The following is a 17,356-nucleotide window of genomic DNA, read 5'->3' as shown; positions in this document are numbered from 1 at the left end:
TTACTGTTTTATTAATTTTAACAAAAATATGATGAGTAAGTCTCCAATTTTATTCTATTTCAAGATTGTTTTGTTTTATTTGCATCTATAATTAGCACTATATTTGTTAAATATATGTCCCAGAGCCTTAAATCTTTTGTCCATTCATGTGCCAGTTGAGTCCTGAATCTCAGCAGAGTTGTTAACACCTACTCTGCAGTTCATTGGACTCAACCAGGACAACCAACAAGGAGATGATGATGGATAACACCCATCCCAAGGAACAGAGAGTGTCTGCAACTGCAGGCAAGATAATTCCATCCATCTACCCTATGGAACCTGTATTAGTCAGCCAAAGGGGTACTGATGCAAAATACCAGAAATTGGTTGGTTTTTATAAAGGGTATTTATTTGGGGTAGGAGCTTACAGATACCAGGCCATAAAGCATAAATTACTTTCCTTACCAAAGTCTATTTTCACATGTTGGAGCAAGATGGCTGCCAGTGTCTGCGAGAGTTCAGGCTTCCTGGGTTTCTCTGGACTCAGCTCCTGTTTTCTCCACAAGGACTGCTGCAGACTATGAGGCTCTATAGGCTTTGCCTCTCTCCACAAGATCAGCTGTAGACTATCAGGCAAACGGGTCTGTCTCTTTCCCCAGGGCTCCTGTTTAAGGCTTCAGCATCAAACTCCAACATCAAAACTCCAAAATTAAGAACCCTCAACTCTGTCCTTTGCCATGCCTTTTAGCTCAACACCCTAATGACATGGCCCAATTAAAGCCCTAATTATAACTTTATCACAACCAGGTACAGACCAGATTACAAACATAATCCAATATCTATTTTTGGAATTCATAACCATATCAAACTGGTACAGGATCTAAACTCCCTCTCAATTAGAAACAGCACAGACATCACCATCCCAAAATCCTCAAGATTGGGGAATGAACAATGGACTAAAGTAAACTTAATAGTATTCTAGGCTTGTTATTTTAGCAATGGAAGAACTTTCATCATTGATATAAAGACAGTGGCTACCAGAGTTTCTGAGGGAAGGAAGAGGGAAGAATAGGTGTAATATTGGAGGCATTTTGGGGACATTGGAATTGTCCTGCATGACATGGCAACGATGGACATAGGCCATTATATATTTTTGTCATAACCTACAAAACAGTGCAGAATAGAGTATAAATGACAATGTAAACTATAGTCCACAGTTAGTAGCAATGTTTCAAAGTGCTCATCAATTGTAACAAAAGTACCACCTTAATGAAGGATGTTGTTAATGTGGGAAAGTGTGGGAGGGGGAGGGATTGGGCCATATGGAAACCCTCTATATTTTTTATGTAACATTTATGTAATCTAAAGTTTCTTTAAAAATAAAAAAATAAAAATTAAGTTATGTATGTGGAAAGAAAGGTTTTTTTATTATTCTGGATCCTTTTGAATTTTAACATCAACTTGTCAATTTCTGCCAAAAAAAAATAATAAATAACAGTTGAGATTCTGATAGGTATTGCATTGAATCTGCCTATGAATTTGGAAGTATTGCCATCTTAATATCAAACCCTCCAATCCATGAACAAGAAATGCCTTTCCATTTTGTCAGGTATTCTTTAATCTCTTTCAATGTTTTCTAGTTTTCAGTATACAAGTCTTGCACTTCTTTAATTTATTCCTAAGAATTGTATTCCTCTAGGTGCTGTCATAAATGGAATTATTTTATTAATTTCATTTTCAGATATTCATTGCTGGTATAAAGAATTACTATTGATTTTTGTATATTGATCTTGTGCCCGACAACCTTGCTGAACTCATTGATAAGTTCTAATGGATTATAGTGGATTCCTTAGCATTTCCTATATACAAGATCAGATTGTCTGCAAATAGAGATAGTTCTACATCTTCTTTTCCAATCTAGATGCCATTCACTTCTTTTTCTTGCCTAATTGCACTGGCTAGAACTTCCAGTACAATGTTGACTAGAAGTGGCAAAAGCAGACATTCTTGTCTTCTGTATAAGTCAGTGATCTCCAGGGAAACAACCAACAGGAGATATCTGTAAATATAAATATGAGATTTTGTAAAATTGTCTCACACTACTTTGGGGGTACACAAGTACAAATTCTGTAGGATAGGATGCAAGCTGGGAACTCTGATGCAGGTTTTTGATTAATTCCCCAAGAGAAGCTGGTTGGCTGAAGTAGAGATTGAAATTCTCACTTCTAACTGCTGAAATCATCACTTCTCCTTTTAAAGCCTCCAACTGATTGGATGACATGTCTCTCATTGTTGAAGGCAATCTCCTGAGTTGATTGTAGATGTAATCAGCCATAGACATAATAAACGTACTGATGATTTAAGTCCATGAAGTGTCCTGACAGTAGTAACAATCATGCCAATGCTTGCTTAACCAAACAACTGGGACCCTCACCTGGCCAAGTTGACACATTAACCTAATAATCACATCTTGTGTCTATTCTTAAGGGGAAATCACTCAGTCTTTCACAATTAAATCTGATGTTAGCTGTGGGTTTTTGTACACTTCATGTTGAGGAAGTTCCTTTCTATCCCTACTTTTTTGAGTAGGTTTATCATGAAAAGTTATTGGATTTTGTCAAATGCTTTTTCTTCATCTATTAAATAATAATGTGGGTTTTGTTCTTTATTCTATTCATGTGCGGTAATGTATTAATATATTTTTAGATGTTGAAAGGAACAAGTCTCCTTTCATAGATATGTTTACAGAAAGTGAAGTGGAAATTCATACTTTCATGTCACCCCCTTCCTCTTGGTTCATCCTGTTGTATAGGCTATGTTATGCTGTTGTGACAAATAACCCCCAAAATCTCAGTGGCTTAATACATAAAAGTTTCTCACTGATATAAAAATTGCTATAGGTCAGACAATTCTCCATGGAGTGGAGATTTATCTTCCATGTGGTGACTCATAGATCTTGTGAGTCCACCATCCAACACACCACTCTTATACTTCAGTACCCAAGTGGAAGAGACTCTAAAAAGTCACATAGGGACTTTTCACTACCTTAGCCCAGACACGTCACATTTTCTCAGATTTCATGGTCCATAATTAATCACATGGTTCTGCTTTACTGCTCGGGGACTGGGAATTTTTTATTGTTCCCAGGGGAGAGGAATATGAATCAGAATTTGGGAACACAGGATTTTCTCTGCACAGTTTTTATATCTTCTTTATCAGACAAGAATACCATTATGAGTATTTTACTGAATCTGTCATCAATGGTATGATCTGAATTATTTTATGGGCCTCTGAAAAAGAAAAATATGGCCAATTAAACTAGAACAACCTGCCTTATTGATGACCCTGTAGTGATACAAAAATTGGTCACATCAGCCTCTCATTGCTGTGCAGCATCATTCCTCCCTACCAAGAGAGTTGGCAGTTTCTCCTGTCTTCAGTTGTATTGCTTAATACATGATAGGTAATCAGTTTGCACATATCTCAGTGAGAACATACAACCCAGGCACTACTAATTATGAGTTTCCTCCTTTTTTATTTTCCATAACATTTTCTTGTTCCTGTACAAGAAAACACATAATTATAATCATTCTTTCAAAATTGCCTCCTTAATATCAATAGTATGCCCTAATGCTCTGTCTCCTTGCCTCTCTGCATATACAGCAACTTTTTAATATCAAATTATACTGCAAGTATACTTAAGTTTAATTGCTATTAAACTTAAGACATAGTAGCAAAAATGCACATAATTTCATTGAAATGTTGAAAATATAAACAGCTATAACCAAGCTCATGCCTGTACAGGCAATGGCAACTATATCCAAGCTGCCACTAACCAACAGCTATTGTAAGACTATCAAATATATCGTAAGACATACCAAATCCAAAGAGATATAGTATGAATAAATGGGACTCTTAGAATCAATAAACTATATAATAATGAAACAACAAAAATAAAACGAGGTCAATAAATCTGAACCAAGCATAAGATTTCATCCTGGAATTATGATTCTCAAGGTGTGGTCTGGGGGTCCCTTGGGGGTTTCCAGTACCTTCTCAGTAAGTCTGCAGATTCAAGACTATTGCCACAATAATACTAAGTTGCTTTTTTTGCCCTTTTCATTCTCATTCTCTAATAAAAGTACAGTGGAGTTTTCCAGAGGCTATACCTGGTTTCCTGGAGCCTGCATCCAAAGCATAAACTTTTGAATTCCTTCACATGATCTTTTTCACAATTAACCTATATGACTTTTTCATAATTACCCTTTTCTTTTTTTTTTTTTAAAGATTTATTTATTTATTTATTTAATTTCCCCCCCTCCCCCGGTTGTCTGTTTTCTGTGTCTTTTTGCTGCGTCTTGTTTCTTTGTCCGCTTCTCTTGTCGTCAGCGGCACGGGAAGTGGGGAAGTGTGGGCGGCGCCATTCCTCGGCAGGCTGCTCCCTCTTTCGCGCTGGGTGGCTCTCCTTACGGGTGCACTCCTTGCGCGTGGGGCTCCCCTACGCGGGGGACACCCCTGCGTGGCAGGGCACTCCTTGCGCGCATCAGCACTGCGCATGGGCCAGCTCCACACGGGTCAAGGAGGCCCGGGGCTTGAACCGTGGGCCTCCCATGTGGTAGACGGACGCCCTAACCACTGGGCCAAAGTCCGTTTCCCTACCCTTTTCTTGAATGTCTTCAAATGAGACACTTTTCTTTTCCTGTTTCAGGCAAGGAGTCAGAAAATTTATTACAGCCATCTATTTGATCTATTTTTGGTATTTTACATTGAAACACTATACACTTAAGAATTCCCTTGTAATTAGCAAGATTGGAATGTGAGGTTTGTCTTAAACTTTCCCATTGCAACAGCGCCTTTTCTTCTTCTGAGGAGCATAATCCCATCCAGGCAACACAGACCACCAATTAATCTCTGCTGTCATATTTTTTAACCAATAGCAGCTTTGGGTAGGGTTTTGTGTGTTATTGCATTTTGAAAGGTAATACCTAAAGTTCAAAAAGTCATGGAGAAGGGAAGCGGATGTGGCTCAAGCAGCTGGGCACCCACATACCACATTGGAGGTACCAGATTCAGTTCCCGGTGCCTCCTAAAGAAAACAAGCAAGACAGAGAGCTGATGCAACAAGATGATGCAACAAAGAGACATAACAAGGAAACACAATGAGAGGACACAACAAGTGAGAGTGGAGGTGGCTCAAGTCATTGGGTGCCTCTCTCATACATGGAGGTTCCTGGTTGGGTTCCCAGTGCCTGGCAAAAAGAAGATGAGCACACAATGAACAGACACAGAGAGCATACAGTGAGCGCAAAAGAACAGGGAGGGGTGGGGAGAGTAAATAAATAAGCCTTAAAAAAAAAACTTTAAAAAGTCATGGAGAACCAAAAAAACAAGCTATCAGCTGGAATGGCAAGTAAGAGTAGTTAGCTTTTAACAGAACCCAGCTTAGTGCATCTTCAAATATTGAAATTAATAGTTTATGGTCACTAAGTGCTTACTACATGTCAAGCACTGTTCTAACACTTTGCATGCAGTAACTCATTCAATCTTTACAACTAACCTAACAGGTATATACTATTAATATTCCCATTTTGATGATGACAAATATCAAGCGTGGAGAGTCTAATTACTTTCCCTGGGACACACAGCTTGTAACTCTAAGTGCCTGGATCCAATTTAGGCAGTGTGACCTCAGAGCCACGTACATAACCATTAGACTATACTGCCTCTTGACTTTGACTTGTCCTTCTGACTTGGAGGGTTAAAATACATTTTGTTTCTTAAGGAAAAATTGATTTCAGCAAGTTTTTTATTTACCTTAGATTTAGATTCACAATGATGTGCCAATTAATAAATAATAAAATCTGTTTTTTTGTGACTATGAATTCATTGTCCATTTTTTACATGAATCGTTGTTTGGGAGTCAGTACTCCTCCACCTTTGAACTTAAAGCGTTTGACTTATGTACCCAAAGTCATGATTCCGTTTGTTGCTCATCTGGCTGGAATTTCGTTTAAAGGTGGAAGTTGAGGCTTCAAAGAAATCCTTGGATGTGTACCTTAGAGAATCCACCTATCTCCTCCTGCCAAACAAATTTACTCCTTTAATCTTAGTTGGTCCCAGGACTAGCCCTCCACCTCAACGACACCTATCTTGAACAAAGAACTTAGCCTGAAGCTATCCAGCCCCATAAAGTAAATGGGTGGGTTTCTGAATTTGCCCCACAGCAAAGGATATTTCACCATTCAGTCCTTCCAAGGAGGCAGGTAGAATCCCAGTCCATCACCACTCTGCTGATGAATTGCGGAAGAAGGAGCCTGTGACATACAGAATTAACACCAAGTAATTTTCCCTTTCCTTGGGTAAACAATTTCCTTTCCATATACAACAAGCCTTGAGGTGTTCAGATTACATGCTTATTTTAAGATCTTTTGTTTACTTTCTGACCTTCATAGGTCATTGACATCCCATTTAGCCCTGGTGACCCTGTTTATACAATTTTGATATAAATTAAACGTGTTCTTGGGGATAACATTAACATTCATGATCTCAGTCCACCGCATAAGCAAACAATAGCCTTTACTCAGTCCTGTATGTAAAACAGTTGTTCAAAAGTTTCAATACAGTCTCCCATACTCAGAGTGAGCAGGAGACCTCCTCCAACAGATTTGCTTTCTCACTTTTTATTCTAAGCAGGATGAGATACCAGCGTTCGTGAACTCCAATGAAATATGTTGTGGAACCTTTGGTGGAATGAGTCATAATTCTAATAACACACTGGATAGGATATTTCAGGCTTTAATGAATGAGAGGCAAATCACTTATAAAAACAGTAGGGATCCATTCCCACACCTTAACATGGATTTCAAATATGTTTCCTTTTTACTTAAAATTCAGGAGTGCCTTTTAAGTTTTCTGATTCGCTTCAAGGGAATACATATTTGGAATATGTGGGGGTTTTGCTTTTTTTTTTTTTTTTATTCTGAGGGAGTCATAAGGGAAGCTCCCAGGTTCCAAATTGGGGGAAAAAACTTGATTTCCACTCTGTCATAAATGCACATTGGTCCTGTGAATAATTTCATATATTTAGCAAAGCATATTTCTGATAGCTTTCCCAGCTTCTATGCAGTCTTCCTTCATGCAACACACTAACACTTGAACTAAATCCTCATCCTATTTTTATGGGGGAAAAAAGTTATATTCCTGGGCAAAGACACTAGGCTAGGATTACAGATAAAGACAAAAAGCCTATTTCTCTTTTAAGAGCTAGTCTTGAGGAAAAATTGAACGAGTGTGCAGAAATAGATGGGTGAGGGACTGTCAGTATAATTTACAAATGCAAAAAAAAATGGAAACAACCTAAATGACCACCAATAGCAGACTGTTTGAAAAACTTATGGTGGGTAAAAATAGTGCAATACTTTGCAGCTATTGGAAAATGATGATGTAAATCCTTATTTATTGATGTGGATAGATGTCCATGATTTATTAAGTTCATTATACAGTTATTAAAATAGTCATTTAGAAATAAGTAAGCAAACAAATGGGAGAATTTGGGTATAAAGATCATTGTTAACAGAAGTATGTTCTCAAGAACACTAATCTATTTGAAATAAAGCATTCTCTGGTCAACAAGTTTGGAAAACTCTATATTTGATCTCCTTTCTGTAAGCACCATAATACGCATCAGCATATTAAAGGCTCTGAGAAGTATTGCAGTAAAATAAAACCTGTTTAAGTGTTTTTAATGCAAAATTTTCCATACATATTTTAGCATAAAAACTTTCATGCAAGAGTCCCCCAGAACAAACTTCAGCAACATTAGCAGTAGTTGTAAAGATGACTTTTAACCTTATTTTTTTATATTTTCTAAATTATCTGATTTTGCAATAAACATATATTGCTTTTATAATTTGAAATATAAACCTAGTTAAAATTATTTAAAAGTATATTGTGAAAAATACACATTAGTAAAGAGATATGGTCAGAGATATTTTGATATGTTGCTTAATAAAAAGACATTAAGAGGCACCATATTTGATGTATTAGAGCTTCTTTATGTAAGAACAATAAATTAATAGAAATAAAGGAGGAAAGGAAAATAGACAAGAGGAGGAAGAAAGAAAAAGGAAATAATCATGAGAAAACACATACTCAAGATTTTACCATTAATATCTCTGTATGGTCGATGATATGTAATTATTATATTACATTCCTTTATTTACAAAGTTTTCTTCATGAAGTGTGTATATATATATGTAATAAGAAAATTAACAATAATTTTTGTGTTTGTGGGGAAGGGGTGGGTGTGAGCATATACATTTTAAGAGAGATAAAGAGAAACAGACCGAAGCAAGATTAAGACCCATACGTTCTCTTTCAATTCAAATATATATGTGGGTTCTTCTATTTCTTTGTTTCTATAGACTTTCTCATCTCCAAGTTATATCTATGTTAAATAAAAATAATCCCATGTGTTCTCCCTTTGAATGCGTTTTCTCTTTTTCCCAAATGTGCACCTATTAGTAGCCCTGTGGCCACCAGCTCACACTCTATCTGCTCTCAATTCCGTCATGAGAGGAAAATGAAAGAATCACTTTTCTTGCCCCTTCATCTCGTTTTGCCTCCTCCCTTGGAACACCACCCACAAAAGACACTATTTATAGGTACTCGGGGGGGAAATTCCCACCATCAAATCTCACCACCTGGCAGCAGCCACAGAGGTCTAGATTTTGGTTATTTGTTTTATTTTGTTTTGCTGAATTTCAGTCCCTTACTTCAACCTATGAATTTATCAGTAAAAAGAAACTTGATTATTTGAGAATAAATAGTCTTATATTTATCCATATTATCTTTCTAAGAGACAGTAGAATAGGCATGTTTTTATGAGATATGAATATAGATTAATGAGACTTTTAAAACAGATCTTAACTTCCAGATGAATGAAAGCTGCCCTTCAAAAAGTAATCTTAGGAGGTAATATGTATGTCAATGATGCGTCTCCTGTTTAAGCTATTGGAAAAGTTACTTAAAGTTAGATCATGAGACACATTAAAAAAAACTGATCCTATTACCTTAACATTACGCCTTATTTTTGAACAAAAAAATATCATCCCTGACTTCCGCATTCACCTTAATCATTAAATATTATCTCCAATTTCTTTGGGGGTTTTGTAAAAATAATAAAGTGCCTGCTAAGAATATAAAAACATACAAAACACAGAAGCAACAACAACAAAAACCCTCTATCACAAACTGAAATTTTTCCAAGCATGAAATGTAATCTCCTTTCAGCACTGATAGCACTGAAATTTTGAAGGAATAGATATTCGTGGATACTTGGAAGTCTCTAAGAGACTGACCTTTAAAAACTATATATATCCTTATATATTTGGGGGAGAGAGTAGATGATTATAAATATATATATATGTGTGTTTATGTATATATGTATATATCTATACATATTACCTACTTCCCCAAAACATAGCTATGAAATGTGGTCAATAACACCCAGTCAGCTATTGACACACAGATTTCAGTCTGTTACATGAGAAAATGATCAAAACAGAAGCAAAAATTTTCAGTCATCCTGATTTACTAAAGCATGAAGTGATGCTGTTCAAGATGAATCTCACATTTTATGCCTTTATGATATGGAAACTATGTTCAGTAAAACACATAATCCCAATTTGTAATTTAGATCTCTAGAGCATTGGCTTTGGTGATTACAAAAGGACATACTCTAAAGTCTAACAATTGTATGGTGCCCACATGCTTCCTTGCCTCTAAGATGAAATTCCACTGGAATTAAACACTAAGCCAACTCCCTAGCAGAAGACAGAAAGACTTGTTTGGGAAGAAAGTTATGGACTACTACTATTTAAGAAGCTTTGAGAAACGAACCTTTTGTTGTGATTGATGTACCCTATTCCTAACAAACAAGTTTATAGCATATTTCTCTGCAAAGCATTTTTAAAGGGCTATTCAATTTGATCTTAAGACATTCAAGTCATAGTCTTAAAGTACCAATGATAGGAGCACTTGTTTAACATTTTCCGGGATAGCAACTGATTGCCACATTTCAAATTTAAAAAGTTCAGATGTGGAGGAATGAATCTTTCACAGCACAGGGATTGGCAACTGCAGCTCATGGACCAAGTACGTTTTTGTATATAAAGTTTTATTGGAACACAGCCATGCCTCTTCGTGTTCACATTGTCCATGGCTGCTTTCTCCACCACAAAGGCCGATTTGTGTAGTTGCAGTAGAGATCTTACAGTTGGCAAAAGTCCAAATTATTTGCTATCTGACCCTTTACAAAAGAGTTTGCCAATACCTGCATTAGAGCATTCATTTTATTTTCTCATAGTTATTTTCCCTAACAGTGAATTCACAAATATGCTCCCATTCAACTGGCAAGAAAACTAAGTTAGACCCAATGGCATAAGATAAGCATTAACAGCATCATGATTCCCAACGTAAAGACATTTGGGATTGGTGATTTATCATTTTAGCCTAGTACCACACCTATTTGGTTTACATCCACAATATCTGTGACAGGGGCACAGTACACAATTCACATTTTCTGCCATCTTTGCAAGAACAAAGCTCCAATGTAAAGAGTTAGTCACATACAGTATTTATAATGATATATCAAAATCATCAAATGAATTACAAATAAGACATGATGAACTGGTGTTTAGAGTGGAAAGGACATTTCTCACCAGGTGCTAATAATTTGAAGATAGATTTGACTGCAGACTTACATAAGTTGATACAGCACTCCCTTAATCAAAGGATAGCTAAAAAGAATATGAAATGAACTGACACATTTTGACATGATTGCCGATTGCAGATCAGATACATGTGCACTGCACATTGAGAATGCATTGAGAAGAGTTTCCATTCCCTTAAGTTACGGATATTAAATCAGTTCCTGAGATGAACATTTCAAACATATAGGCTTAGAGTTCTGAAACACACCCAAACCTGAGAAATGGAAAATGTGCATAAAAGTCTTGCCCATTCCTGCATATCCCCATTTCACTTTGATTTACAAAGTAAAAAACAAAATATAAAAGAACCAGAAGAAAATATAGGTATGTTTTGGTTGGTGGAGTGTGAAAGTGTATCTAAACCTAAAAACAAGGGAAGAAATCATAAAGTAAAACAGATTTGACACATAAACCTTTAAAATATCTGGAAATGAAAAAAGTTGTAAAACTACAAGGCAAAAGAAACTTGTATACCATAAAGGGCTGTATTCTTAATATATTGTAAGTCTTTAATATTTATGAAAATGACTGACAGTGTTCATTAAATTAACCAGTCAACAAACTTTAACTGAACTTCTACCCTGACATTGTTTGAGCTTCAATGGGTGACCAACTATCACAGGACTGACAGGTTTCCCAAGACATGAGATATGCAGGACTGTCCCAGGCAACGCAGGATGCCCAGTAACTGTAGGAGTGAGACACACCTGAAACTCAAGTTCTCGTTCCACCCTGTATGAACTTCAACAAGTTACTCTACCTTGATGAGTCTCAGTCTTCTCATCTTATATTCGTGTTAACAAGAGTTCTGACTTCTTAGGACTGTAGTGAAGATTAAAAAGAAAATGTACAAAGCACACAGACCTGGCACATAGCACCAGCTCAGTAGATGGTAACCTTTATGATTATAATTATGATCATCATTATTTGCCAGGTGTGAAGTTCAACTAGCTCCTTTTCGCTATCTATTCTATTCTTATTCCTGTCTACAGAACCCTAATTTAGTGGGGTGGGGGAGGTTAAAAACAAACACTACTGAATTCCTTTGTAGAAGTCTTTCCGTGGCCTAGTTCTGGCCGCTGAGAATAAAGGGGAAGTTTTGGGGTGGGACTTCCAGGAAAGCTTCTTAAAATGGGAGGGGGCAGCAGATCAGCCTCAATTGGCAATGGCATGCACATTTTGTCCTTTGCCCTTCTCCTTCTTCCTGCCTGGAACACAGACTTGATACTGGAAGTGAAGCAGCCACCTTATGACCCTAAGGCCCTAAGACATGCTGAGGATGTCTAAGTGAGAACAGAGCAGAAATCCATTTTTCTCATGGCACTATGGAGCTGCTGTATCAATCCTGAATTTTCTACTTTTAGACTTTTCACTCTTAAAAGGAAAAATAAAACCCCTAATTTGTTTAAGCCACTGTTTTCCGGTTCATATTATTCACAACCAAACAGAATTCCTAAGCAATATACTAGGCACACCCTAATAGAAATACAGCCAAAGGATTTAGTCAAGCAATTTAAAAAAGAAAATTGCAATTATTAGGTAAGTCTGTGACAAACACCTTACTTTATTATTACTATGTAAATATACACATGACACCATGATTAGCTGTCATGGTGTCAACAAAGTTCAGAGAATAATATTAAAAGCATCAATATTTAACAATTACCAAAATTCAACAATAATTTTTATTATGCCATGTTCTCTTCTGACTTTTGAAGTTTATCCACACATATACATATGGATCAAACTTATTCATTTTAATAGCTATCCTGTGTTCATTGTACAAATATACTATAATTCAATTCATTCTCTTTTGAGTGAGCATATTCATTTTTCCAAGTTTTGCTATTAGCCCATCCTTCTACATGACCCCTTGAATGCATGTGGGGGTGTCCCTCATTATTGTTTTAATTTTAATATCACTGATCATTATGTGTATTTTAGGTATTTTGATTTCCTCTCTGGTGAATTCTCTTTTCCTTCCATATGAATATTGCTTATTAGATATTTTGCTTTTACCCTAATTATTTGTAGGGGTTATTTATGTATTTGGAATAATGATTTTAAGCTAGTTATATATGCTCTTTTATGACATTTATTTAAAACGTAATACCATCAAATTAATCAATATTTTCCTTAATTTTTTCTTCTTTTTCAAATGAGATGTAATTCATATCACATACAATTTGTTCATCAGAAATGTACAATTCAGCGGTTTCTAGTATATTCTTGAATTGTACAGCCATCACCACTATCTAGTTTCAAAACAATTTCATCACCCAAAAAAGAAATTCCATACTCATTAGCAATCACTTCCCATATCACCCACCATCTAACCCCTGGCACTCACTAATCTACTTCAGTCTTTATGGATTGAGCTATTCTGGATGTGTCTTATAAATGGACTCATATAATCCCTGGTCTTTTGTGATTGAGCTTAATTCACCAAACATAAGGATTTCAAGATTTATTTATGGGGGAATCGGATATGGCTCAACTGATAGAGCTTCTGCCTACCACTTAGGATGTCCAGGGTTCAATACCCAGGGCCTCCTGTCCTATGTGGCGAGCTGGGCCACATGGAGTGCTGCATTGCCCAAGGAATGTCGCCCTGCACAGGGATGCCCCGGTGCAAGGAGTGCAGCCCTACACAGGAGTACAGCCCACCCAGGAATAGTGCTGCCCACTCAAAGAGCAAGATGATGCAACAAAAAAGAGACACAGAGAAAAGACAATATGAGACACAGCGAACTAGGGAACTGAGGTGGAGCAAGAAAATGATCACCTCTCTTCCACTCCGGAAGGTCCCAGGATGGGTTCCTGGAGCCACCTAATGAGAATACAACAGACACAGAAGAACACACAGCGAATGAACTCAGAGAGTGGGCAGGAGGAGGGGTATAAATAAGAGGGAAAAAAAAGATTCATTTATGTTGTAGCATGTATCAGTACTTCATTCCTTTTTATGGCCAAATAATGTTCCACTATATGAATATACCATATTTTGTTTACTCTTTCATCAATTAATGAACATCTGGGTGGGTATAGAACTACTATGAATAATGCTGCTATGAACATTTGTGAATAAGTTTTTTGGTGAACATGTTTTTTCCATTCTCTTGAGGTATTTGCCTAGGAGTAAAATCGCTAAGTTATATGGTAACTCTATGTCTAAGTATTTGAGGAATTGTCAGGCTGTTTCCAAAGTGGCTGCACCATTTTACATTCCCACCAGCAGTGTATGAGAGTTCCAATTTCTCCACATACTCTTCAATACTTGTTATATTTTTATATTCCTCCCAGTGGGTGTGAAGTGATATCTCATTACCATTTTGAGTTGCATTTCTCTAATTCGATACAGCCATTTTTTATGCTTCTGTTGGTCATTTGTGTGTCTTCTTTGCAGAAAAACCTATTCAAATCCTTTGACCATTTTTTAATTTGGTGAGTTATGATTTTACTACTGAGTTGTAAGAATTCTTTATATATCTCTAATGCTAGGACATTATTAGATATATATTTGCAACTATTTTATCCCATTTAGTGGATTATCTTTCAACTTTCTTATAATGTCCTTCAAACCACAAGCATTTTTTTATTTTAATGAGGTCCAATTTACCTATGTTTTTCTTGTGGTGAATAGGCTTATAATATCATACGTAGTCCAAGTTGATAAAAATGTGAACTTACGATTTTCTTCTAAGAGTTTTACAGTTTTAGCACTTGTATTTAGGCATCTGATCCATTTTGAGTTGATGTTCTTATATGGTGTGAGGTACAGTACAATTTCATTCTTTGGCATGTGGGTATCCAGTTTTCCTAGCCTTAATGGTCTTATTTTGTGACTTCTTTAAGAAATTCTTCTGTATCATGACATACAAATATATTTGCCCATAATTTTGCCTAAAAGATTAAAAATTTTGGATTTCACTCTTCAATCTTTGTTTAGAATTTGATTTTGTGTTTGGTACAAAGCAATGATCCAATTTTCCTTTTTCTGTATGGCTATCATTTGACACAGTGGTTTTTACTGAAAACCCCATCATTTCCCCCCACTGAGCTATAATGTCACTTCCATCAATAGCAAATTTCATATATGCTTGGGTCTGTTTCTGGGTTCTCTATTCTTTCTTATCATTCCTAGAGTCGTCAGAGTTTCACACGTTAGAATAATTTATTGACAAAGTCTCCATACCATGTCAAGAGGGAAATTTCAGATCCCTCTCCTGATTATGATGCTTCAGTTTCCATCCATTGACCCTTTACATTTTTTCCACATAGAGCCCAAAGTGTATGCCAAGATCCTTTCCACTAATCCACTTTGGGTGGACAAGGCACCTTTTAAGAGTCCCAGCTTTACACAGGGTTAGCATTAGTGCTGCTTCTCTTGGAATACATATTAACATAGACTGTAAAAACACCATTAAAACATTACAACATAATAAGTGCTGGTAGACATCAGGGTTGAACAGACTACTATACTAAGATGATATATTTATTTATAAAAAAAGCTTTTTCAACATCATTGCCCTTTCAAACTAGATTAGAAGGGGGAAAGCCAGAACACAGACCTTTTTCACAAAAATGGGTTTAGGAACAATGCAATCTCCTTTTACCTAGAGCAAAAGTAATCACCATTCTTCCTCATTTCTCTAAAAAAGAATTCACACCACTTAAGATTTTCATTCTAAGTGATAGCTCTTGATGAACAAATGCTAAAGACATGGGCATCAGTTTAAAAATGGAGAAAAGGAAAAATTCACTGAATTTGCGGGGGGATCCTATTTTATACTTTATAACATATCTACTGATACACATTAGTGAACTTTAAAGAATGTTCAGATCAGTTCTTTGTATTTAGTCTTAAGCATTTAAAACAACAATGCTATACAGTTGGGATTTTTAAAGCCATTCTGTTCATCAGTCTCCATCAGGTTTTATAATGTCTATACTTTTTTGGATTATAACTTTTCATATTTCTTTTGAGCAGGATTTAGCTTAGCATCATGAAAATTGAATAGTTAAAAAAACATACTTTTGATGTTGTAGATGCCATAATGTATCATTGCCATTTCCATCAAACTTAAGTAATCCTAAAGTTGTATGCAAGTCAAATAAACCACATTGCTTAAGTTATAGAAAAATATATTATTTATCAAAATACCATGATGAACCTTTAGTAAGTTAACTCACAAACCCTACTTTATCAGAAAGTTCTAACTTTTGTTTAGTAGGTCAATTGCATCATTCGCCTCTAGAAACAACCAATTTTCTATGAAAGAAATTCAGAATGAAAGAATTGAGAACCCAGGAGTGGTGGGACTGTTAGACACATGAAGCATCCCTGAGAATCTTGGCAGGATAAGTTGAATAATACAAGTTAAGGAAAACCAATTTTTTTCTATTTCACTGTACTGTGAATTCCATTTAATAAAAAGTTAATTAACGGAGACCAATCATTTGCCTTCCTGAGTTTAAACAAATAAATGGCCCATCTTAAGTGTATGCTAAAATGTGCTTAATATAGTGCAAAATTTATCACATTCATACAAATACACAGATAAGTAACAAGATAATGGGCAATGAGTAACATTTTCCCCAAGCTATTAAATTCTTTTAATGTTCTGTAGTACAGGGAAATGTGGATCTAATTTGAGGTTATACTTTTAAGGGTTCTTATCTGTATCTCTCCAGTGAGTTGTTATTTCAGACCATTTATAAGTCTTAGTAGAGAAAACTCTCATTTTATATTCCTGCAAGTTGGAACCAAAAGAAAGTGTTTGGGAGTTTCTGACACTACAAGGTTTAATTTTCTTAGCACAATCAAACTATTGGAAGTTTGACTGCTACCCAATATACTTAATGCCTTTTATGTTTCCTGTTCATTTTGGATGGAAGTGGGGGAAATGAAACTAAGTCATCATTTAAGTCAGCCCCTTAAGAATAGAGGATTTAAGGTAGAGATTGAGCAGGTGTGAGTTGCCTGACCCAGTGTTCATATTATAGTAGGTGAAGAATGACTTTAACTCCAATTCCAAAAACACAGGAGATGGCTCAGTGTACAAAGCCAAAATGAGGAGAGGAGCAGTCTGAAACATGGGGGAATCTTATTAAACCAATCAATCAAGAAATATTTATAAAGTACCTAAAATGTGTTTAGTATTATGTTAGGCAAGAAAAGATCAAACATCAAGGAAAAGGAAAAATTGAATACTACAAGAGGTAGAATGTTGTATTATACATAATGTTACATATTTTATAAGAATACAAAGGAAGAATTAGACTCAAAAGAGGGTACCAAAAAGCAAATATAATAAGTAAAACCAGAGGTAAAGAAGAGAAAAACAAATGAAAAGGAGAATTAGCTATAAAGAGCAGGTCAAATAGCATGAAAGAATAATTTCTATAAAAGATGACTGATAAGGAGGGCTACATCCGGCCCAGAAGAGGAAGGAAAAAGTTGAAGTAATAAAGTCCTAGATCAGGGGTTCTTAACTTTTTTTGTTCCACGGGCCCCTTTGCAAGTCAGGTAAAAACCACAGACCCCTTACTAAGCCCACACTCTACTGTATATTATTTAATAAATATATCACACCTGCACCAAC

General features: G+C 36.0%; 1 long non-coding RNA gene across 1 annotated transcript in view; it reads right to left on the bottom strand.

Moving 5' to 3' along the window:
- The window catches only part of LOC139436702 (uncharacterized), a 50,784-nt gene that overhangs the window by 8,807 nt on the left and 24,621 nt on the right, over positions 1-17,356 (bottom strand). The window contains exon 2 of the long non-coding RNA XR_011646042.1: positions 6,219-6,293. This is a non-coding gene — a long non-coding RNA (uncharacterized lncRNA). The remainder of the gene's footprint in view (positions 1-6,218; positions 6,294-17,356) is intronic.

Source organism: Dasypus novemcinctus, chromosome 17 (assembly GCF_030445035.2).
Source record: "Dasypus novemcinctus isolate mDasNov1 chromosome 17, mDasNov1.1.hap2, whole genome shotgun sequence".
NCBI lineage: Eukaryota > Metazoa > Chordata > Mammalia > Cingulata > Dasypodidae > Dasypus > Dasypus novemcinctus.
The sequence above is the reverse complement of the archived record's forward strand: the minus strand, read 5'-3'. Positions and strand labels throughout refer to the sequence as shown.